At 49.2% G+C, this 25,560-nt stretch overlaps 1 protein-coding gene and 1 non-coding gene across 13 annotated transcripts in view; one reads left to right on the forward strand and one right to left on the reverse strand.

Annotated features, from left to right (window-relative positions):
* PC (pyruvate carboxylase) overlaps positions 1–25,560 on the reverse strand; it is a 110,757-nt gene that overhangs the window by 55,502 nt on the left and 29,695 nt on the right. Inside the window, exon 1 of one of the 12 annotated variants that reach the window (XM_004051614.4) lies at positions 4,091–4,280. The exons of 9 other annotated variants lie outside the window; for them this stretch is intronic. The gene's annotated coding sequence lies outside the window, so the exon portion shown is untranslated. Of the gene's footprint in view, positions 1–2,145; positions 2,384–4,090; positions 4,281–25,560 lie in introns of those variants that run through there. 2 more of the 12 variants (XM_055354576.2, XM_063710703.1) reach the window with 2 other exon arrangements.
* LOC115936347 (U7 small nuclear RNA) lies at positions 16,033–16,094 on the forward strand. Its single transcript, XR_004071843.1, has one exon. It is a non-coding gene; the product is annotated as a U7 small nuclear RNA (small nuclear RNA).

Consider the following 25,560-nt stretch of genomic DNA (forward strand, 5'->3'; position numbering starts at 1 on the left):
AAAAAAAAAAAAAATATATATATATATATACACACACACACACCCCCACACACATATATATACACACACACACACACATATATATATATACACACATATATATGTATTTTTTTATTTAGAGACAGAGTCTCACTTCGTCACCCAGGCTGGAGTACAATGGCACGATCTCAGCTCACTGCAACCTCCGCCTCCTAGGCCCAAGCAATACTCCTGCCTCAGCCTCCCAGATAGCTGGGATTACAGACACCCAGCACCATGCCCAGCTACAGACTATAATTATATTTAACAACAATATTGCTAGTGCTCTGCAGTTTAGAAGGTGCTTTAGCAGACACTCTCACTTGCTACTAAGAGTAACCTCGCCTGGTAGGCAGGACAAGCACATCTTCATTTGACAGAAGCTTTTACACAGAGCATGGGGCTTTCTGGCCTATCTCCCACCCCTAATGTCCCACATCAGTTCCTGATCTCCTGCCCCACCCCTCCTGCACCCTGCCCCTTCTCAGGTGACTCACTGTGTCAACATCCTTGAAGGAATGATTTCTGGTTCATGGCCCCAGAGCTGGAGCTTTGGAAGGATAAAGGGAAAAGCAGCCAGGGTCCCTGCCCTCAAGAGACAAGCATTCTAAGGCTGGGCGCGGTGGCTCATGTCTGTAATCTCAGCACTTTGGGAGGCCAAAGCAGGCAGATCACTTGAGCCCAGGAGTTTGACACCAGCCTGGGCAATGTGGCGAAACTCTGCCTCTAAAAAAATACAAAAATTAGCCTTGCATGGTGGCATGCGCCTGTAGTCCCAGCTACTCAGGAGGCTGAGGTGGGAGAATCACCTGAGCCTGGGAGGTCAAGGCTGCAGTGAGCTGTGATTGTGCCACCACACTCCAGCATGGGTGACAGAGCGAGACCCTGTCTCAAAACACACACACACACAAAAAGACACGAGTTCTAATGAAAGAGAAAGGACAAATACAAATAAGGAACTGTATGACTAAGTGGGATGGAAGGCCTGGCAGGGGTCACCTGGCCAAGTCTGGACCACAGGCTGCTGCGATTCTGTTGGAAGGGAACAGCATTAAGAGTTAAACCTTGGGTTCAAGTTCTGGCTTTGCTACCACCCATCATATGACCTTGGGGAATTCACTCTACCTCGGGACCTGTTAGTCCGTCTACAAAACAGATTTATCCCTCTCAGCGCAGAGGGCTGACAATTAAGGGATCTGTTTTACAGGAAACTTCGAATTGTCTCTTCGGTTTCAGAAACTGTAAACCACAATACACACGCAAAGGACTGTGATTAGATTTCACCTCATCAGAGGTATCAAGTGTTTACTGAGCAACGAACTGCCTGTAACACACACTTGAGGGATGGAGGATCATATAAAACATGGCCTCTGCCTTTAAGAAAATCACTATCTGCTGACGAGGCAAGACTGGCACAGCCAACATATAACAAACACATAGTGTGTGCAAAGGCACTGCTGTTAGAGAAAAGGGAGAGGAGGCAGGCCGAGCAGCTTAGGAGAGCTAAGTGAAGGCTCACAGAGGAGACGCTTGGCCTGGCCCTTAGCAAGGGTACCAACGCCTGCTGTGTGAGTGCACTGGGGTGAGAGGGAGAAACAGGACCGACTGTCCTCGTCTCCAAGTGCGGACTCCAAGCTGACTCTGTTCAGGGTCAGGGGCCAGTGGAGCTAGTTCAAATCCTGATCGCAACCCCCTAATGCTAATTAATCTGGTTACCTAGAGGAACTAACTTGTCTGAGACTCTGTAAAATAAGAATAATTATTTGACTTTGTATGTTCATTGGGAGGATTAAATATGAGAATGCATGTGAACTGGTCCATATTAGGGATGTAATACATGCTACAAATTAATAATCCTTGACATCAAATAAGGTCTGACTGCCAGGGTGGGATCAGATTCTGGAAGGTCAGAAGCACCAATAGAGAAATGTAGACACAATGATTTGGGGGTGATCAGCATAGAAGTGACAGCCAAAGCCATGAGAAAGAGCTTGGCCTCAGCAAGGTGGGGAGGGCTGCTGCCCACAAGCCCAGCTCCAGCCACCAGCATGCTCCCTCCCCACCCGAACCAGGGGTGCCTGGGCTGCCCAGGCCCTGGCGAGCTTAGCCCAGGGCATCACCACTCACCTGCTTTCCTGAGAAGAGCACAGGAGCAGAGGTGGAACAGCAGAAATGTGAGGAGGAGAAACTGAGGCAGGAATGAAACTGAAGGGATGGTCTTAAGAGGGGCAAACAAATACTGCTAGTATGTCACAGCACAGGAGCCCAAAAGAGAAGTTTCAGGCAGAGGTGGGAGGGCGGGGAGCCTGCAGTAACATGAACTCTCAAAGTTGTGGGGAAGGGCAGCACCAAAGCAGACAATGACCCAGTGAGAAGCTGACACGGAAGCAACGGAAGATGAATCAGGAGGTTTAAGGGAACGATATGCAGCTCCGCCTAAAAAGTATGCATTCATTCATTCAGTCACTTCTGAACGAGCCTTTACAACATGCCAGGCACTGTCGGTCATCAGAGAGAAAGTTGTGCAGGAGAGAACAGGTCCCTGTCCTCATGAAACTGACATTTCATTCCAGCCAGGAAACCAAGCACACAAACAAGACCAAAGATCCATCCTGATCGGTAAGTACTGTCTCCTGGCCTCAGACTCCCTCCTGATGGCAGGTCTCCCTCGGTGTCACAGAGAAAGGCACCACCTGACAGAGAACAAAGCCACGGAGCTCAATGCCTCCACCCCTGGCCTAGAACTCCCGGGGTGGGGAGAAAGGCACGTTCTTAACAATTGCTAATCCCGAGCAGTTTGGGACTAAGCAGAGGGAAATAGAGCTGAAGCATACACAGATGTCCACGTCACCTCCATCCCCCCAGTCTTTCCCCCTACGAGCATGCGCATGTACACACACGTGCACACTGCATCTCTCCCCTCTCTTTGGATTGTTATCCCATGACCTGGCAGGGAGCCTGGCCTGTTTGCAGTTAAAGAACCAGAGGCCATTTGGAACCTGATCAGTTTCTCCTCCTCCTAAACTGAGGAAAAAGTTTTCTTCAAAATGGGAGATGTTCTTTCCCCTTAGATCTGAGCAGTGAGTCCTACTCAAACGCCAGAGGTCTGGTCTCCCAAAATACGGGTAGTAACATGTTTTTCCTGCACTGCTGTCTGGGAGGCCTCACATGTTGAACAGAGCATGACCTCAGCCCTCCTATTTCCCAGATTCCTAAAGGAAAGCCGGGCCTTTCTGTTCTGTAACTCCAGGGCATTTTGTGAAGGACTGAGCTGGCTGGGGAGCTGGAGCACAGCACACGAAGGGCCGGCTGGTGCTGAACTATGAGCAGGGCCTCCCCATGACCACTGGCAGCCATGCCATTTACACAAGGAACCACGTGGCCTTTCCCTCAACTGTCACCATCATGCAAGGGTGTCCTGGCCCAGAGCTCTTGGATCCATGGCCAAGGTCTTCTGTCCAAGGTCTCAGGCAAAACCTGTTCTCGGCCAGGAACAGTGGTTCACGCCTGTAATCCCAGCACTTTGGGAGGCCGAGGCAGGCAGATCACCTGAGGTCAGGAGTTCAAGACCATCCTGGCCAGCATGGTGAAACCCCGTCTCTACAAAAAATACAAAATTAGCCAGGCGTGGTGGCACACACGTGTAATCCCAGCTACTCCGGAGGCTGAGGCAGAAGAATCGCCTGAACCCGGAAGGCAGGAGTTGCAGTGAGCCGAGATCATACCACCGCACTCCAGCCTGGGTGACAAAGCGAGACTCAAAAACAAAAACAAAACAACAACAACAACAACAACAAATCTGTTCTCAGGTCAAGTAGGGTTTGCCTACCTCCTGCCCCTCAGCTTGCCCATGCCTGACCAGAACAGCCCCCACAGCTCTTGAGAAATGATCTAGTCCAACCCTCCCCTGGATTCCTGTTCTCTAAGGACTGTTCCCATCCTTCTACCCTCTGCTCTTCTAACTGCTAGAAGGCTGCCAAGTTCCAGAGGGAAGAGCAACAATGGCCAGGATGTGTGGGCACCCCTACCCAGGACAAAGTGCCTAGAGGCCTCTGAAAGTCGGTCCTCTTACCAAGGCAGTTGGTCTGCAGAGTTCCAGAGAGGCCACACTGTTCCTGGAACACCCAAGTCTGGGCCTGAGGCCTGCTGCCTGTTTATAATTGATGTTCTAGGTTAATCCCCTGTCAATGACTTTCCAGAACTGTCCCCTCCTTTACCGCTCCCAGGAGAGAGAGGCTGCTTGGGAGCCAATCTCTGGCTTAGGGGTGGGCCTTGAGTAGACTGAGGGAAGGATAAAAAAACAAACACCAGGTCAGGGGTGAGCTGGAAGAGCGGCGGTCAAAAGCCACTGCTCACAAGTTCTGGTGGAAAGATGAAAGGGCAGTGGTGTTTGAGTTTCACAAAGAAGGGAGGGCCAGGGCCAGGGCTGGGAAAGCCAGCCAGGAGAGAGACAGGGCATCTGGCCTAAGGAAGGAAGCAGAAGATTCAATGGGGAAAAGAAAAAAGAAGGAGTCTAATGTCTTCCTCCTTCCTGCTGAGACCTCACTATGCCTTGGGTTGTCCACCTGGGAACTGGTGACATCATGGGCCTGTCTCCCCACACGGCCAGAAGACTGGATCCCTCACCAGGGTACATGTTACCTGGTGATTAGTGTGAGCTGGTGGCCCAGTACGATTTATCAGCAAGCAGATGTTCACATGCTTGAACATACTATGAAACCACCCAGCTCAGTTCATTTAACAAAGTGTTATCCTAAAGGCCACCCCAGTCAGAAGCCAGAACAGAGTTCCCACCTACTGGGCACCACCCCACCATCGCAAGGAAGCAAAACACCAGGCTGAGCTCTGACCAGCTCCTTGGAGGAGGCACAGTCAATAGCTCACTGTTAGATCTTTTGCTTGGCCTCCCGAACCCAAGGCTAATTGGTCGGAGGTCTTGCATGGTTCGGCGCGCTCACTGTGTGACAGGAGCTGGCATCTGAAGAGAACGGGTAGGCTAAGCCTGCTACGGGAACGTAAGTGCACCCTGATCCAAGCCAGGCAGAGGTCTGAACACCCCGATGTCCCCGAGAACACGCGTTAACTGAAAAGTCAGGGTGGAGGGATCCTGCACATTCCTTCAGGTCCAGGATCCTGACCAGCACTGGCACCTCTGTTTCCGCCTCTTCTCTATCTTTTCCCAAGATGACAATAAGCAGCTTTCTGCTTCCCTTCCAGCCCATGAAGGAAGGGGGCTACCCGGAAGGTGAGCTCAGAATGAGACTCAAACCAGGGGCCCTATCTGGGAATAAAGAGTAGAGGATCAGCTGGAATGCCAAAGTGGGAAATGGCAGAAAGTCCCTGTGTCCAGTGCTACAGCTGCTAGTTGTGACAATTCTTGTCCTTATCCTAGCACCCAGACAGGCACCGGGTCCCTCTTCCCCAGGTGGAGGCAGAGAGGTGCCACCAACTCCCATACTCGCCTTGAGATTTGCCATCTGGCTGGTGTGCTGCTGGTGTGGGGCCGGAGCTGGAGGAAGTATCTGCATGGAGCCTGCACTCAGCCTAAGCCTCATCCAGGAGTGCCATTCACAGTGACTTGCCCAAGGTCATACTCGTCATGGACCCCAGCCATCTCCACTCATGCTTCATTCCTCAGCACACAGAGATCATGCAGGACATGATCTTCGGAACAGGTGTCCCTGCCGCTCCCCCCCGAAGAGAAGCTGCCTGAGAGTTGGGTCACAGCTTACTCAGCTCTGCCTGCAATGAGCATTTCACAGGCTGCTACTGGATTGGACCAAAAATGTCATCACCACCACATGTCCTATTTGGTCCAGTGAAGCCTGCCTGAGTCTCCATCAGCACTGGGGAGCCAGAGCTGACAAGAAGACACAGTCCCTGCCCTCCAGGAGCTCACGTCAGGGAAGGCACTAGACACGTAAACAAAGAGGAGAAACCAAGTGTGGTGGGGGCCAAAGGAAGCAAACGCCAGTGCTGAACTAGTGATGGGAGGAGGGGACTCAGGTATCAGGAAACCATGGGAGTTGAGACTCACAGACAAGGTGAGTGACAGGACTGGCGGGAAGGGAAAAGGGAAGAGAGTGGTGTGGCCAGGACACGGGCCATTGTATGGTCACAAACCATGCAGTTTGGTATGGCTGGAACACCGGGTATGAGCAGAACGGGACGCAGGGGCCTGACCACTCACTGCGGCAGAGCAACACAGCATGATCCATGCTGTCTTCAATTTACACAGAAAGCCCGGTGTTGAAAAATTCAACAATTAACCTTCCATGCAATTGTAAAATACCCTGAAACCAACAATTACTACAACTTTATAGGTGTTTTCTTCATCTGAGAAAAACACAAGCGGGGGGAGTAAGTGTCTGGCTTAAACGGTAGCAAGGTTATGCGCTGCTGCCCTGGCGAACGAGTCGCTCACATGCTCAACAACACTGTTAGTCCTGGGTGACAAACAGAACCAGGCTTCCAGCTGGAGGTTCCAGGTGGAGAACGAGTCCATCTGTGCTCAGCTCTGGGTAGTGCTTGCATCTGTCTCGTCCTTGTCTTGGCTCATGGTCCATCCTGCAGAAAGCTCCTTGTGCCATCAGGGCAGCTGGATGGACCCTTCTAATGGCCTTGGTCCCCCATTCTCCTCTGCCACCCCAAATCTAGCCACACATACATTGATGTCGTATGACTTCTGTGGAGCAAGACAAGCAAGTAGAGTTTCTTTCATTTATTCGGAAAGCTTGTAAGGACTGTCCACTATGTAACACAAAAGATACTAGGTGCTATAGGGAAGCAGAGAAAGTGTGATGGCCCCACACTTTAAGAACTCACCATACGGCCGGTGGAAGCAAGATCTGCATGTGGCAAATTAGCATCCACCCCCAGAGTTAATTGTCAAAGAATAAGGCTGCAGGGCAGGGGTCACAGGGGCTAAGGTTTCCAGGCCTCTACTGTCCATGACCCCTAGAAAGATGCAACAAACCAACCACTTTGTGATACCAGCTCCAGGCCAGAGAGCAAAGGCTCTGGATTGATCCAACCCAACGCTAGTGCTGACAGTCTCACAGTGTCCCAGAATGCCCCAGTGTCCTTCCTCCTCCACACAAGTCACATAAACCCACTGTTGTCCCCACCCAGCACTGCAGTTTGAGCTCTGGGAACTGTGTTTAATTGCAACTCCAACACTTAAGTCGCTCTTCAACTTGGGAATTTACGTAACCTTCTGAACTTTAGTTTCCTGATCTATAAAATGCAGAATGATCTGAGCCATCTTGTGGAGTTGCTATGAGAACCCAATGAGGTAACGTATTTTTGAAATACCTATGAGAGTCTAGCATGGTAGAGATGTCCAAAAAAATGACCCCAATGGTCAGCCCTTGTAATAATAGCCTTAGTCCTTCTCTCTTCCATCATGCCCTAGGGCCTCAATACAAGAGAGGTAGAGACCTAGACACAAGCTCAGGGAGGCTAAGAACAGAATGTCAGTCCCTTGTAGGATGGTGACTGGAAGGAGCTGCGAGATGTGAATCAGACAGTCATGGCCCTATCTCTGCTACTGTTACCAGTGCTGTGCCAAGAGGCAAGTCACCCCGCCATCCTGGGCTTCAGTTTCTTCCCCCACTAGACCAGGGATAATAATTACCAGCCTTCTTTACAGGAGCAGCCTGGACAAAAAAAAAAAAAAAACACCATAACCCAGGTGCAATGGCAGATGCCTGTAGTCCCAGCAACTCTGGATACTGAGGCAGGAGTTCGAGGCTGCAGTGAGCTATGATCACACTTGTAAATAGCCACTGCACTACAGCCTGGGCAACACAGCCAGAGCTTGCCTCTTTAAAAAAGTAATAATAAATAAGACACATCCCTGTCTTTAGTCTAGTTAAGAAGGAAGGCATAAAGAGGAAGAGATTAAACAATATAAAGTTAAATTAATAGAAAGACAAGCATTGAAAAGAATACAAACTCAGGAACAAATTTAGCAAAAGAAATCCAAACCTTAGGCTGGGCATGGTGGCTCACACCTGTAATCCCAGCACTTTGGGAGGCTGAGGCAGGCAGATCATAAGGTCAGGAGTTCGAGACCAGCCTGACCAATATAGTGAAACCCCCATCTCTACTAAAAATACAAAAATTAGCCGGGTGTGGTGGCACATGCCTGTAAATTCCAGCTACTCAGAAGGCTGAGGCAGGAGAATCCCTTGAACTCGGGAGGCAGAGGTTGTGGTGAGCCAAAATCACGCCATTGCACTCCAGCCTGGGCAACAGAGCGAGACAAGAAAAAAAGAAAAGAAAAGAAAAGAAAAGAAAAGAAAAGCAAACCTTATACACTGAAAACTATAAAAGACCCTCAAAAGAAATTAAAAATCTAAAGGAAAGGAAAGATACCACATGTTCATGGGTCAGAGACTTCATGTTGCTAAGATGGGAATACTCCCCACAGTGACCTACAATCCCCATCGCAATCCTAGATGTCCCAACAGTTTTGCCCACCACTGCCTTTGCACCACTGGTGCAAATGTCAACACACCGGAAAAGTCAAAGAACCTCTTGGTATTGTTATGGAAATCCTTTGGACTCACAGACCCCCCTGGAACAGTCTTGAGGAGCTGCAGGGGCCTGGGGACCCTAGTTTGAGAACCACCAGTCTAGGAAGACACTCCTTGCTGGCCTGGGAGAAAGTAATGCCAATTTTGGAATAAAACAAACAACCTTCTTCACCTTGGGACACAAGAAGAGGCAGCGAGGTGAGCGGCGTGATTCCTGCACTGAGTAGGTGGGATGGCTGACCTCAGCGCTGCGTGACTGACAGCCGTAAAGGGTGGAGTTCAGCTGAGCGGCCGCTTCCTGTGGGCACTTCCAAATCTAACAACCTGCTCTCCGCTGGTTTCCTCTCCACCCTTTCCATTCCTTTGACCTCAACACAAAATAGGCAGCTTTGATTCACAGGATCCTTTTCCTGCTTCCCCACTAGAGTGGGCCAAGAGGGAATGGGGATGGTTGGGGAAGGAGGGCAAGAAGCAGCAAGGGAAGAGGACGGCAAATACTATCAGCTCCTGCCTCTGCCCAGCTGCCCCCAGCCTCAGTTCACCCTGGGGTGGGGAGGGGTCTCCCAACAATTCCCACCACATTCCCTTCCTGCCAATTAGCCCCCTAGTTCAACGTTAACGAAGGGCTTTCTCCTGCCACAGCTGAGGTCACTGGGTAGGGAAGGCTCCTTCTCTCATTACCTCAGTGATAAGCCCCCACCCAGCAACCCACACGAGATCCCAAGTTGGCTCAAAGCCCAGTCCTCACAGGATATTCAGTAAAACAACGTGAAATCCGGGTGGGAACGAATTTCTCATTGGAGACGAGACTGTTAGAACGGCAGCAGCAGTAGTAAAGCCGCTTGGCCTGTGGCGCTAAAGGCAGAAAACAAAGTACCATTCAGGCCCTGGGGACACACAATAGGCCCTTATGCTCTTTTCTGGTTCAGGCGCAGAGCTGCTAAGCAGAGCTAGAGGGCCCAATGGGTGGCCCCTGGGCAGATCTAGGATGCATGGGGCCCCAGACAAATACATTTTGGGGACTCGTCTATACAAAAACTTGAGTCACTCAAAATTAGTGCATCAGCACCAGTCTGGCAGCCCAATGTCACATGATTCCCACTAAAGAAATACTGCAGGCTGGGCGCAGTGGCTCACGCTTGTAATCCTAGCACTTTGGGAGGCCGAGGTGGGCAGAACACGAGGTCAGGAGTTTGAGACCAGCCTGACCAACATCTCTACTAAAAAAATACAAAAATTAGCCGGGCGTGCCTATAATCCCAGATACTCAGGAGGCTGAGGCAGGAGAATCTCTTGAACCTGGGAGGCGGAGGTTGCAGTGAGTCAAGGTCATGCCACTGCACTTCAGCCTAGGCGACAAGAGAGAAGAAACTCTGTCTCAAAAAAAAGAAAGAAAGAAATACTGCAGCCATCTCCCGGAACTGGGCCCCAGGACAACTCCACAGAACAGCTGTTGTCCCTGTGCAACATAGAGGGATGGAGAGTACCCCAAAGGATCCCAGGGTGGGTTTGCAACACCCGTGGCCAGAATGGTACTGGGAGCCCCAGCCGGCCCCAGGCACTGGAGGAGGACCTGGAAAATTTGGAGGAAGGTACCCCTCAGGTGTAGAGTCTGAACAGCGGCCACATGTGCCCAGGCCTAAGGCTGCTACTGACCCTGAGGACACACAGCCACAAAGATGGGTTTGAAGGATTAAGAATGTTGCCCTCAAAAAAGAAATCTAGGAACTCAAAGCCCAGGTACGTCTCGTTTCCTCCTCTCTGGGGTTATCAAGCTACCTGGGCAATCCAAACACTTCCGTAAGTCAGCAGGTCTTTCTCTTTCTCCCTACTGGATAAAACAGGGTGGTCTGTTTTGATTTTCACAACGTATTCCTGCCTCTCTCTCTCCGTAAGGTCAACAGGTAAGAAGCCAGGAAAAAAGAAAGCCTTTGCAGCTGGGTGCGGTGGCTAATGCCTGTAATCCCAGCACTTTGGGAGGCCGAGGTGGGCAGATCACCTGAGGTCAGGAGTTCGAGACCAGCCTGGCCAATATGGTGAAACCCCGTCTCTACTAAAAATACAAAAATTAGCTGGGCGTGGTGGCAGGCACCTGTAATGCCAGCTACTAGGGAGGCTGAGGCAGGAAATCGCTTGAACCTGGGAGGCAGAGTTTGCAGTGAGCCAAGATGGCGCCACTGCACTCCAGTCTGGGCAACAAGGGTGAAACTCTGTCTCAAAAAGAAAGAAAGAAAGAAAGAAAGACTTTGCCAGGATCCCTTTGAGGGAAGGACTGAGTCTGGCCCATAGTAAATGCTCAAAAAAGGTAAGTAAAGAACAAACACAGATAATCTACAAACTGATAATTCACTGCCAGGCAAGGAGGCATTTAATTCAACTCCAAACAGGCCCTGTCCCCTCGAGGCATTTCTGCCATCGCCTCCAATTACACTACCAGGGACTGTTTAGTAGTAGTGCCAGGCAGGTTGTGGTGGCTCATACCTGTAATCCTAGCACTCTGGGAGGCCAAAGTGGGAGGATGGCTTGAGTCCAGGAGTTCAAGACCAGCCTGGGCAACATAGCAAGACTCCACGTCTAGAAAAAAAAAATTAGCTGGGTGTGGTGGTACGTGCCTATGATCCCAGCTACTCCAGAGGCTGAGGTGGGAAAGTCACTTGAGCCTGGGGGAGTTTAAGGCTGCAGTGAGCTATGATGGTGCCACTGCACTCCAGCCTGGGTGACAGAGCAAGACCCTGTCTCAAAAACAAAACAACAACAACAAAAAAACTAGTGTCAGCAGGGTCCTAGGGTGCGCCAATGGGGAGGGCTCACAAGGCAAACAGACAGCTCCAGCAACCAGACTCCAGCCAGGGAGGGAGGGAGGGAGGGTGCTGCTGCCATAAGCTCCTCCCGCCCTCCACTCCATTTCACAGAGAGCACGGTGGAGTCTCTGAAACCTGCCTAAGGTTCCCCATGTTCTGCCAAGCTCCACAGCAAGGCACTGCCTGCTGCGAGAGGCAGATAACCACAGTGGGAGGGAGGCTTCCCCTGATGGGCCAGCAGGGTTAGGGCACTCTCATTACCCGCTGCCTGTGCAGCAATGATCACAGCTATAATCGCACAGGGAATGGCCTTCTGCCAGTCCCCCCTGATGACAGGAGATGGCTGAGGCCTTCTCCCTGCTGTGTCTCCAGCATGAAGCATGCAGCCTAGAACACAGTCCTGCTCGCTAAACAGTTGTAGAGCAAAGGCAAGTCTCCCTAAGCCACACGGCAGCCCCTGGAGCTGAGGGCCAGCTGCGGACCACTCCGTGCCCGGTGATCCTGCAGGGAGCAAGGGCTCCAGGGGTGATTCTGCTCCATCCATGGAGGGCTGTACCAGGGCCCTGCCCGCAGGGGGAGCTACCAGGGGAGGGACCACAGGCCTCAGAGGTGGCATGCCAGGTTCCGAGACTTCCTCGATTTACCCTAAAGTCTCACGCTAACGTAACAGAGAGGGTGGTCAGGCAAAAAATCCTGGTGCTGACAAGCACATGGTGTTGGGGGAAGCCTGGTCCCAATCCTCTGAGGCCCCAGATTTGGTTCTGTCTCCCTTCTTTCTTCGTCCTTTACAGGCAATAGCCACTGCCTCTTTCGGCACTTTGAGCTCAGTACTAACTACCCCTCCCATAGTCTCAGTCTTTCCTACAACGCTCTTTACAGCCTCCACTCCCTCTGCTTTGGTCCTTCCTCCTCCTTACCCTCCAAAACAAACACACCAACTGTGTTTCTTTCAACCACTGCTTCTGCTGGAACTCGCCTGTTGCTGGAGGGGATCAGCAGGAACAAATGCGCTCTGCGCAGGGGCCACGTCTCTTCCCCAGCTCTCACTCACCACACTTGGCCCAGCCCCTGTGGTCTTTCCCTTAGCGTAGGTCAGGCCAGGCCCACAGCTGTAGACAGCAAGCCTGTCCTGCTCGTTGCCAAGCAGTTTTATTTTACTATTACTATTGTTTTGTAGAGATGAGTTCTTACTGTGTTGCCCAGGCTGGTCTTAACCTCCTGGGCGCAGGTGATCCTCCGACCTCGGCCTCCCACAGTGCTGGGATTACAGGCGTGAGCCACTGTGACCGACCTGCCAAGCAGTTTTGTATGTGCAGTCTGTGCTCTGAACAGGGTTAAGGAGGACTTCACCATCTAAGCAGATCTGGCTTATAGGCAGCAAGTTACTCACCTCAATTTCTGGGGGACCTGAGTTCCTAGGAGCTGCCAGTCCTGAGACCACAGTTTAGTCACCTTAGTCTCCCCAAAGGCTAACAGAGCAGTGATCCAAGAAGGCACTGGGTAAAGATAGTGAACCAATAAACGTGGAAGGGAGAAAAGCATGACACTACAGAAAGTACAAAAGATTTGGGAGCAGAAAGGCCGAGTGTGGTGGCTCACGCCTGTAATCCCAGCACTTCGGGAGGCCGAGGCGTGCGGATCACGAGGTCAGGAGATTGAGACCATCCTGGCTAACACGGTGAAACCCCATCTCTACTAAAAATACAAAAAATTAGCCGGGCGTGGTGGCAGGCACCTATAGTCTCAGCTACTCAGGAGGCTAAGGCAGGAGAATGGCGTGAACCCGGGAGGCAGAGCTTGTAGTGAGCCGAGACCGTGCCACTGCACTCCAGCCTGGGTGACAGAGTGAGACTCTGTCTCAAAAAAATAAAATAAAATAAAATATTTGGGAGCACAAAACCTAGATTCTAGCCCTAGTTCATCATGACCCTGAGCAAATCATCTATAAACCAAGAGCCCTCACCCCATGCAGGAATGTTTTTGTTTTTGTTCCTTTGAGACAGAGTCTTGCTCTGTTGCCCAGGCTGGAGTGCAGTGGCACCATCTCAGCTCACTGCAACCGCCGCCTCACAGGCTCAAGGGATTCTCCTGCCTCAGCTTCCTGAGTAGCTGGGATTACAGGGGCGCGCCATCACACCCGGCTAATTTTTGTATTTTTAGTAGAGACGGGGTTTCATCGTGTTGGTGAGGCTGGTCTCAAACGCCTGGCCTCAAGTGATCCACCCTGCCTTGGCCTCCCAAAGTGCTGGGGGCCCAAACTGTGAGCCACTGCACCTGGTCCCCACTTAGAAATGTATATTAAAGCACTCTACTTATCAGAAGGGTCTATGCAAATTGGCGTAGGTTTCCAGAGATCACCCTTCACTTTTTCCTACCTAGGATGGAGTTCAAGAGCATAGAGAATTGATAAGCTAAGAGGTCAAGTCTGAAATTCTAGAACTAAGCTCCAAGGAAAACTAGAACCAGGCCGCGAGGACTGATGCTATTCTGAAGGCTGCGTTTGTTGCTTTGGACGCTGTCCTCAATCTTGTCTTGTGTATGTGTGTTGCCTTAGCTAGACGTAAGCTTCAGAATGTCTAACACCTACATGATGCCTGTCCACTGCTCTGGTGGACATGAAATTAATGATAAGGGGAAAGGGTCTGGAAAACTCCTGGCATTCTGTATAATAACGGAGAAATGTATCCGGCCTGAACTTGGGTTACCTGGGGCAAGAGGCACCTGAGCCCAGCCTCAGCCTTCTAGGATTACGGCACTCATACCCTGGGGTGAGCTGCAGGGAAAGACCTCCGTGGGCAGCCTAGAGCCTGGGATGGTCCAGGAGGACCTCCTGCTGCAGGAAGGGGACAAACTGGAAGCTGGTAAGCTTTCCCCTAAGTTAGCACATACCTGATAGAGCACCCACCATCAATTGCAAAATCTTTAGTCAAATGCCCAAGTCCTTTCCCCCACAGCAGCCTGTGAGCCCTCTAGGTGGTGATAGAAACAGCAAATAGAATCCTTTTTCCTCCTCTTAAAGAATTTTGCATTAAAGAAAAATTCATATGCAAGGCAATTAAAATTCCTCTTTCCATTCCCAAGTCCTGTAGAAGGGAGGTACACAAACTATAATGTTTTGAGTCCACTAGAACCAACTCTGCAATTAACATTATACTTCTAGGCAGGGCGTGGTGCCTCATGCCTATAATACCAGCACTTTGGGAGGCTGAGGCAGGAGGATTGCTTGAGCCCAGGAGTTCAAGACCAGCCTGGGCAACAGAGTGAGACCTTATCTCAAAAAACATATACAAAATCTACTTTTTTTTTTTTTTTTTTTAAACAGAGTCTCGCTCTATTGCCCAGGCTGGAGTGCAGTGGCACAATCTTGGCTCACTGCAGCCTCCGCCTCCTGGGTTCAAGAGATCCTGAGCAGCTGGGATTACATGCACGCGCCACCAAGCCCAGCTAATTTTTCGTATGTTTGTAGAGATGGGGTTTCACCATGTTGCCAGGATGGTCTCGAACTCCTGACCTCAAGTAATCCGCCCACCTCAGCCTCCCAAAGTGCTGGGATTACAGACGTGAGCCACCATGCCCAGCCCAACAAAATCTACTTCTGCCATTCTCTTTTTAGGAGTGTGGGTATAGAGATAAGTAGGGAGATAAGAGGCAGAAGAATAAATAAAAGGCTTCCTCACCCCCTAAGCCACGCCGAACACATGTGACCTCCAAATAGTCTTCCCACTCTGGCCTCAAAGCAGAGCCCCAGCCCAGTGAAGAAGGCCCAGGAGGAGGGGGCAGCAACATTCAGAACATTCAGAACTTCTCCCTGGAAGATTTCATCTATCCAGAAGTTCCTCTAATAGGGCAGCTCAGAGAGGAACTAAACCAAGCCCCGTCAAATTTCCAGCACCCATATCAACAAGAGGGTTTCTGGAGAGTCCCTGAAGACTCACATAATCCTGGGACTGTGGGCCCAGGTGGATTATCTCAAGCTGTCTAGGTTAGCCTCAAAAGGTGAAATGAATGGAAAAAACTTTCTATTTTCAAATTCTCTCTTCAAGCCAGGTGCGGTGGCTCAGGCTTGTGATCCTGGCACTTCAGGAGGCCAAGGGAGGTGCATCACTTGAGGCCAGGAGTTCCAGACCAGCCTGGCCAAGAGGATGAAACCCTGTCTCTACTAAAAATACAAAAATTAGCCAGGCGTGGTGGCACATGCCTGTAATCCCAGCTACTCGGGAGGCTGAGGCATGAGAATCACTTGAACCTGGGAGGCAGAAGTTGCCGTGAGTCGAGATTGAGCCACTGTACTCCAGCCTGGGCAACAGAGTGAGACTCTGTCTCAAAAAAAAAAAAAACAATTATCCCTTCGCTCACACCCTTAAAGAATATTTTTGCAGAGCCCTGGGTGGGGCCTGTGACTCTGAGACCTCCAGGAGCTTGACAAGCTGGGAAGAGATGAGAAGTCATTGGCTGGCGAGGAGGGGCAGGGGGACGAGGTAGTGACAACAGTCAAATGGGCTCCAGCCAGAGGCAGTGAATACACCAGTGCTGAGGATCTGTGCTAGGAACAGCAAACAGATACCAAGGGAGGGGAGAGGGATCTAAGTCACTGAGAAAAGAATGAGGCCTGGTAGTGAGGAGCTTGGTTCAGGCATCCTCTTCGCATGAAGTCAGAACTGAAACCTAGGCGTTAGTGTTACAGCACTTTTAGAATTTGTCTAGCAGGCTTTCAGGTCTTTGCCAGAAAGCCCCATTAAAAACAAAAACAAAAACCTAAGCCATAAGTCCTGGAGAAGAGGTACAGAGATGCTGTATCACTCAAGAGGAATGCCTGGGTTTAGAAAATGGGCATCAGGTCAAAGGCACATCGGTGACCCAAACTTCTGCACATGGCTTGATAATAGCAGTTACAGCCTTGAAATGTAGGTTACCATGGTGCCTAGCACAAAACGGTTGTTGAATGAATAAATGAATGAACGGACTCAGAACGAGGCTGGCTCATTCTGGTAATCAAACACAGAGAGAAGGCTGTGTAAGTGATGAGGGAGGACCCAGAGTATACCACGCCTCTTGCTGTGGCACAGAGGAGGGGAGGAGGGGAAAGACGAGAGAGATGGTGTTCTCAGACTTCACAGGCCAACACGATGAATCCAGCTGGCTCAGAAGACACCCTGCAGAAAGGTGCCAGGCTACTCATTGGAGGGAACTTCCCTGTAACTGGTATTTACCCAGCACCCCTGTCACCCTCCTATGGGCAACAGAAATTTCTGTCTTCTTTTTCCTGCCACAAGCCCCTGCCTAACAGCTGAAACTGTTAGGAAAGCCTGAAACTTAAATTCAGCTTTGGAAAGAAGCCCCATATCTCGGATGATAAAGCTGGGACAAGCGGAGGGGGACAGGAAAATGGATATGGACCTAACACTGGAGAAAGTGGCAGCCCCGGGAAGGCCTGTCCCCTGGGGACCTGTTTGGAGCATCAGAGAGGACAGAGAGCCAACCCTATAAGCAACAGCTTCCCAGCAATCCCAAGAATCGTAGAGCCATTTCTTTGTCTTCGCCGCACCCTCCTCCAAGCAGCCTCCCCGCCTTGACTCCTTCCTTCTGTGGGGTATCAGAACTCCAACCTCCTCAGGGAACAGAGCTGGGCCTGGATGCAAATGTAACATGTTCAGGACATGGAAATACAGGCATGAGGCTGGGGGTGGTGGCTCACACCTGTAATCCCAACACTTTGGGAGGCCGAGGCAGGTGGATCACCTGAGGTTCGAGACCAGACTGACCAACAAGGTGAAACCCCGTCTCTACTAAAAATACAAAAATTAGCCAGGCATGGTGGTAGGTGCCTGTAGTCCCAGCCACTCAGGAGGCTGAGACAGGAGAATTGCTTAAACCCAGGAGGCAGAGGTTGCAGTGAGCCGAGATCTCCAGGCTGGGTGGTGGAGCGAGACTCCGTCTCAAAAAGAACAGAAATACAGGCGTGAGGCAAGGGCAACGTGGCTGAGGATGAAATGCCTTACTTGGCCCTTGGCTCAACGGCCACCTGACTGCATCCATTTATGCGCCAGTTCCCTTGGAGTCGTGAGGAAGACAAACCACTTTCACTAGGGCAACACGGAACGTGGAAACAACCTCGCTAAAAACCCAGCTGCTTGCTAAAAACACTTCTCCTTTACATTTCTTCAAACTCTTGGGCAGGATTATCTTTCTTTTCCCGATAGCCTTAAAGAACCAGTATTTCAGGGAGGAAATAAAAGGAAAAAGAGAACAGAGGCCAAGGATAATTTTGTAAAACAGATGAAAACCAAGATGTCTAAGCAAAGAACCCTGCTTCCTCCCAGACCCCAGGCATCGCGTCAGATGCTACTGGGGTAGGAAAAATAAAAGGAAGCCAAAGACTCTGCAAAGGACACAAGCACAGAAATGACAAAGCAAAAACCTGGAGCCATTCAGGGAAATAAAAGCACAAACACGCGGCCCTCTGGGGGTGGTGGCTTTGTTCTGGTGCAGGGGAAGGCAGGGGTATGGGCGGTGGGGTGGGAGACAGGAGCCTAGATCTGAGCTCTGCCACTCCCGAGCTGGATGGCCCTGGACAAGCAGTTCACCCCTTGGAGCCTCAGTTTCTTCAAGGTAACGCCTTTTACCTCCAGAGCTGTTGCAGTAAGTAGAGATAATACATGAAGAGGCCCCAGGACAGCAGAACAAACTTAGTTGCCATGATTATTCTACTGTTGTATTCTTTTATATAAATTTAGTTCTAGATGAGGAAAAACCAAACAGCAGATCCAAAACCACCCAAGAGTTCTAATCTCGTTTTCCCCACACTTTGGAACTGTCCCTGAGATCTGACTGTCAAGGATCTACAAAGAGAAAGCTGCCCACTGTGACATCACTCGCAAGGAGTTCTCTCCCTCACCCCATCTTCCTCATGACGATTCCCCTGTGCTTGTGAATGAGGGTAGGGGTCCCTTTGTCCCCATAAAGCCCAACCAGCACCTACAATCCCAGAATAGATTTACTGACGAAGTAAAGGGGTTTCAGAGAGTCTTAACTTAAGTCAGAGAGGAGAGTGTGGGGCTGGAAATCTAAACAGAATAACAACAAGAAAGATGAGGAGACAGCTACAGACAGTTGAACTTTCATTCAATAAATAACTGCACCATTCTAAGATTAAAAAAGTCTTTCAGTCATCAGCATTGGCTGGAAAAAGCAATGAGCCTAGGCCGGGCACAGTGGCTCAGACCTGTAATCCCAGCACTTTGGGAGGCTGGGGCGGGCGAATCACTTGAGGTCAGCAGTTTGGGACCAGCTTGGCCAACATGGTGAAACCCGATCTCTACTAAAAATACAAAATTAGCTGGGCGTGGTGGTGCGCACCTGTAATCCCAGCTACTCAGAAGGCTGAAGCAGGAGAATCGCTTGAACCCAGAAGGTGGAGGTTGCTTGTAGTGAGCCGAGATCGAAAGAGCAAGACTTTGTCTTAAAAAAAAAAAAGCAATGAGCCTAGCTAGCACTTCCAGAGGTGCATCAGGGATAAGTACCTGGTCTTCCTCCACTCTTTCATTTCTGTCTCTGGCCCAGATCCCCACATGGCTGCCAGCAACACAGCAACACAAGGAAGCCCAGAGCCACAGACAGCTGGAGAAGATGAGGCTTCTGCATCACTGAGATGGCTCATTAGTTTCACTTCATTTCTTAGGCTTTAACCCTGACTCTGATAAACCGTCTTGTCCAAGCTTGCTGTTAGCTAAAACAGGGGTCTCAGACAGGGAGGCAAAGGTATGAGATTGTCCTTGTTCCTAGAAAAACGACTCTGAAGAAAAAAAGAAAGGCATAGTCAATAACACTAGCTTCATAAGGACAGAATGGCCCACCATTGCTGCCACATCCCATCTTGAGGCGTGCTGAGCAATGACGGCGCAGCAGGGAAAGGCGAACACACAATAATGTGGGGCAAGAAGTCGGGCTAGGCACCGGGTGCAGTGGCTCACGCCTGTAATCCCAGCACTTTGGGAGGCTGAGGCGGGTGGATCACGAGGTCAGGAGATCAAGACCATCCTAACACGATGAAACCCTGTCTCTACTAAAAATACAAAAAATTAGCTGGGCAGGGCGGCATGCAACTGTAGTCCCAGCTACTAGGGAGGCTGAGGCAGGAGAATCGCTTGAACCTGGGAGGCGGAGGTTGCAGTGAGCCAAGATTGCGCCACTGCACTCTAGCCTGGGAGACAGAGCGAGACTCCGTCTCAAAAAAAAAAAAAAAAAAAAGAAGTCGGGCTAGGCACAGCTCCACCGCATGACACAGGGAAAGAGAAAAGAGACCCATCGGTTCATTCCTTCCTTACAAGACAGCTATGGAATACACAGGATTTGGGTTTGTTTTTGTTGTTTTTGTTTTTGAGCCAGAGTTTTGCTCCGTCGCCCAGGCTGGAGCGCAGTAGTGGCGCGATCTTGGCTCACTGCAACCTCCGCCTCCCAGATGCAAGTGATTCTCCCACTTCAGTCACCCGAGTAGCTGGGATTACACATGTGCAGGTGCACCACCACACTCAACTAATTTTTGTATTTTTAGTAGAGATGGGGTTTCACCACGTCGGCCAGGCTGGTCTCAAACTCCTGGCCTCACGTAATCTGCCCACCTTGGCCTCCCAAAGTGCTAGGATTACAGATGTGAGCCACCATGCCCGGCCAATACAAAGGGTTTAAAAGGTCACAGAAAAGCACACAGCTTCAGAATGTCACAAGACCTCAAGGCAAAAAAAAAAAAAAAAAGAGAAAAAGAAAAAAAGTGGCCAAGCACAGTGGCTCACACCTATAATACCAGCACTTTGGGAGGCTAGGGCCAGTGGATCACATGAGGCCAAGAGTTCAAGACAAGCCTGGCCAACATGGCAAAACCATGTCTCTACTAAAATACAAAAATTAGCCAGGTGTGGTGGCACACACCTGTAATCCCAGCTACTTGGGAGGCTGAGACACAAGAATCACTTGAACCCAGGAGGCAGAGGCTGCAGTGAGCTGAGATTGCGCCACTGTACTCTAGCCTGGGCGACAGAGCAAGACTCTATCTCAGAAAAAAAAAAAAAAAAAGAAAGAAAGAAAGAAAAGAAAGGAAAAGTTGAGCCAGGCATGGTGGCTCACACCTGTAATCCCAATGCTTTGTGAGGCTAAGATAGCAGGATTGCTTGAGGCCAGGAGATCAAGATCAGCCTGGGTAACATAGCAAGACCCCATCTCTACCAAAAAAAAAAAAAAAAAAAAAAAAAAAAATTAGCTAGGCATGATAGTGCACACCTCAACTAAAAAAAAGAAAGAAAGGAAAAAAGTTAGAAATTAAGGATGCTGACTTAGCAAAACAAATGGCACACTATTCTTCCTTCTTTTGGCACCATCTCAGCTCACTATAATCTCTGCTTCCCAGGTTCAAGTGATCTTCCCACCTCAGCCTCCTGAGTAGCCGAGACTACAGGTGCACACCACAATGCCTGGCTAATTTCTTATAGATAAAAAAATTAGCATGTGTCAGGGTTTCACCATGTTGCCCAGGCTGGTCTTGAACTCCTCAGTTCAAGCAATCCACCCGTCTTGGCCTTCCAAAGTGATAGGATTACAGGCCTTGTGAGCCACTGAGCCTAGCCTATTATTCCTTCTTATTTGCAAACAAGACAGACATGATCTTTGGACAAAAGGACAATGAAGGAGGGGAGGTATCGGGGGAAACGGCCCCTGATAGTCAGGTAGGTTCTTTTCTATTTTCCCTAAGTGTCGGCCGGTCTGAGAAATAAAGGGACAGAGTACAAAAGAGAGAAATTTTAAAGCTGGGTGTCCAGGGGAGACATCACATGTCGGCAGGTTCCGTGATGCCCCCCAGCTGTAAAACCAGCAAGTTTTTATTAGTGATTTTCAAAAAGGGAGGGAGTGTACGAATAGGGTGTGGGTCAAAGAGATCATGTGCTTCACAAGGTAATAGAATATCACAAGGCAAATGGAGGCAGGGCGAGATCACAGGACCAGAGGACCGAGGTGAAATCAAAATTGCTAATGAAGTTTCGGGCATGCATTGTCATTGATAACATCTTATCAGGAGACATGGTTTGAGAGCAGACAACCGGTCTGATCAAAATTTATTAGGCGGGAATTTCCTCGTCCTAATAAGCCTGGGAGTGCTACAGGAGACTGGGGCGTATTTCATCCCTACGGCTTAGACCATAAAAGACGGCTGCCCCCGAAGTGGCCATTTCAGAGGCCTACCCTCAGGGATGCATCTCTTTCTCAGGGATGTTCCTTGCTGAGAAAAATAATTCAGCAATATTTCTCCCATTTGCTTTTGAAAGAAGAGAAATATGGCTCTGTTCCACCCGGCTCACTGGCAGTCAGAGTTTAAGGTTATCTCTCTTGTTCCCTGAACATCGCTGTTATCCTGTTCTTTTTTCAAGGTGCCCATATTTCATATTGTTCAAACACACATGCCCTACAAACAATTTGTGCAGTTAACGCAATCATCACAGGGTCCTGAGGCGACCTACATCCTCCTCAGCTTACGAAGATGACAGGATTGAAAGATTAAAGGCAGGCATAGGAAATCACAAGGGTATTGATTGGGGAAGTGATAAGGTCCATGAAATCTTCACAATTTATGTTCAGAGATTGCAGTAAAGATAGGCATAAGAAATTATAAAAGTATTAATTTGGGGAACTAATAAATGTCCATGAAATCTTCACAATTTATATTCTTTTACCATGGCTTCAGCTGGTCCCTCCGTTCGGGGTTCCTGACTTCCCGCAACAGGGAGGGGAGTTAAAAAAAAAAAAAAAAGAAGGCAATGGCATCATACATCGTAGGCTACTGTCTAGCAGAAGGTATCTAAGAAGGTTTTTGGAAGAAAATGAGTCAAACTCAAGATGCAGAGAAGATAATGAAATGATATGGCAAAAAGATAAGAAGCATGTTTCTTTGCAGATGTGGAATTGCTTGGAGGACTGTGATAAAGGCCACTGTCCAGGCAAGGCCATTATTTGAATCTCTTATAATTAGCAGATATTACCCTTGTGATCAGAAAAGGCAAGCAAACTATTTCTATCTGAAATATACCACTTAAAATGTAAAATGTACAGCTCTTACTGAAAGGCTAACAGTTTAAGGAATATTTTCTTTTGAAATAATCTGGAACAGAAAGTAATTATCTACACTAATGAAACAGGAATAGCAAGCAAAGATAATTCAATAAATATTTATAGAGTACTTCTTAAGTGCCTGGCATCATGTAGGAAGCAGAATTTTTTAAAAAGCTTATCAGACTTTGAAAGTAAGGCTTACCATTATCGATGATCACAAAATCCTGGAAATAAGCCAAGTATTCAACAGTAGGCAAACGGTTAAACAAATCATGGCAAGTCAACACAACCGGGGACTAGGGACATGACCAACTAGAATTGTTTAATACATAGGCCTAATGATGCACATATTCTGGTTACCAGTACTATACAGTTCAGTGGTTTTTAGCATATTTATAATGTTGGTAACCAATTATCCAATTCCAGAACCTTTTCATCACTCCAAAAAGAAAACTGGTACCACTAGCTGTCATTCCCCATTCCCACCCACCCCCAGTCCCTGGCAACCAGTAATCTGCTTTCCATCTCTATGGCCTATTCTGGATATTTCCTAGAAATGTCATATAATATGTGACCTTTCGTGTCTGGCTTCTTTTGCTTAGCACAATGTTTTCATGGTTCATCCATGTTGTAGCACGTGTCAGAACTTCACTCCTTTTTATGGCTGAACAACATTCCACTAGATGGGTAGGCCACATTTTGTTTAGCCATTCATTGGTTGATGAACATCTGGGTTGTTTCCACCTTTTGGCCTTTTTTTGTGTTTTGAGACGGAGTTTTGCTCTCGTCGCCCAGGCTGGAGTGCAATGGCACGATCTCGGCTCACTGCAACCTCTGCCTCGCAGGTTCAAGCGATTCTCCCACCTTCAGCCTCCTGAGTAGCTGGGATTACAGGCATGCACCATCATGCCCAGCTAATTTTTTTTTGTATTTGAATAATGCTGCTGTGAACGCTCACACATACATTACATTTTAAATATGTAATTTTTAACTATCCAGGCTGGCCTCCCCTAGTCATGCTTTAATTAGTCAAGGACTTGAACTCAGCAGTATGACTCTAGAGCTCGACTCCCAACCACACCAGTGTACTCCCGTACTCCTCTGGTTTTCATTCTCTGATAGGAAACCACACAGCAGCCCAGGAATGCGCTGGATGGCAGTAGAAATTTAAAAGTCACTGTTAAAAATCAGCCAGGCAAGCTGGGCGCAGTGGCTCATGCCTGTAATCCCAGCACTTTGGAAGGCTGAGGTGGGTGGATCGCCTGAGGTCAGGAGTTCAAGACCAGCCTGGCCAACACAGTGAAACCCCATCTCTACTAAAAATACAAAAAATTAGCTGGGTCTGGTGGCAGGTGCCTGTAATCTCACCCACTAGGGAGGCTGAGGTAGGAGAATCGCTTGAACCCGGGAGGCAGTGGTTGCAGTGAGCTGAGATCGTGCCACGGCACTCCAGCCTGGGCAACAAGAGCGAAAGTCCGTCTCAAAAAAAAAAAAAAAAAAAGATAGAATCTGGGATGCCAACTTTGGGTTCTGCTTTCCCCACTTGAAAGGGCTGGATGGTGTCAAGCCTACTCAAGGGGAGAGGGTAGGTAGTAAGGAAGCCTGGAGACTAGATCATGGGAAACAAGAAAGGTTTGTCGAATTGGGACTAAGACAAAGAAGAAAATAATGTAAAGGAGAAATTTACATGAAGAGACAGAGAGGGAAATAAGTTCTAAGATGAACAATACAAGCAAACATAACACTATACATCTGCTTGTTGGTTTCGGCCACAGACATGAAGCCACAAAGGGACGTGTGGATTTCAGATGTCTATGTTGTGCCACTGCTTGGCTCCAGGGTCTACCACCTTCAGAAGCCCACCTGTGCCAGGCCGGGTATGGTGTCTCACACCTGTAATCCAGCACTTTGGGAGCCCAAGGCGGGCAGATCACAAGGTCAGGAGATCGAGACCATCCTGGCTAACACAGTGAAACCCCATCTCTCCTAAAAATACAAAAAAATTAGCCGGGCGGGGTGGTGGGCGCCTGTAGTCCCAGCTACTCGGGAGGCTAAGGCAGGAGAATGGCGTGAACCTGGGAGGCGGAGCTTGCAGTGAGCCGAGATCGTGCCACTGCACTCCAGCCTGGGCAACAGAGCGAGAGTCCGTCTCAAAAAAAAAAAAAATGCTGATCTGGGAAATAAAAGCTGTGTATTTACGAACACATCAATAGGTGATAGTCCCCTTGTCTTCTCTTCTGCAGAAATGTGTGAAATGGAAGGCCAACTACTCCTGGAAGTGAAGTTCATCTACAGCTTGGTGTCCAAGGGGCAGTAATGAACCTCCCTGAGACTCAGTGGCTGAATGCTGTGACATGAGGTCAGTCCTTTAAAATGTAGAAAGCAGGCAAGCATTGAATTAGATCACACACATGAAAGTAACTTGGAAATGGTAAGGTACTACAAAAAGATGGTAATCTCTATGTAGATTGAATAAAACAGGTACCCTTTTCTGTATCCAGACAATAGGACAACATAAAACGACTTGAAAAAAATTTATTTAAAAAACACGAATCAGAGCCGGGCGTGGTGGCTCACGCCTGTAATCCCAGCACTTTGGGAGGCTGAGGCGGGTGGATCACGAGGTCAGGAGTTCAAGACCAGCCTGGCCAATATGTTGAAACCCCGTCTCTACTAAAAATACAAAAATTAGCCAGGCGTGATGGCAGGTGCCTGTAGTCCCAGCTACCCGGGAGGCTGAGGCAGAAGAATTGCTTGAGCCCAGGAGGCAGGATCGCAGTGAGCCAAGATTGTGCCACTGCACTCCAGCCTGGGCGACAGAGTGAGACTCCATCTCAAAAAAAAAAACACAAGAATCAGGCCAGCCTGAAATTAGCACCTACCAAGATGAACTTGGCAGCAGCAGAATGACCATGGGGTGTTCAGTCTACCTAGTAGTGCAAAAAAAAAAAAAAAAAAAGTGAGCATTAATTATTATTATTATTATTTTTGAGACAGAGTCTCGCTCTTGTTGCCCAGGCTAAAGTGCAATGGAGCGATCTCAGCTCACTGCAACCTCCGCCTCCCAGGTTCAAGCAATTCTCTGGTCTCAGCCTCCTGAGTTGCTG

Source organism: Gorilla gorilla, chromosome 9 (assembly GCF_029281585.2).
Source record: "Gorilla gorilla gorilla isolate KB3781 chromosome 9, NHGRI_mGorGor1-v2.1_pri, whole genome shotgun sequence".
Lineage (NCBI taxonomy): Eukaryota > Metazoa > Chordata > Mammalia > Primates > Hominidae > Gorilla > Gorilla gorilla.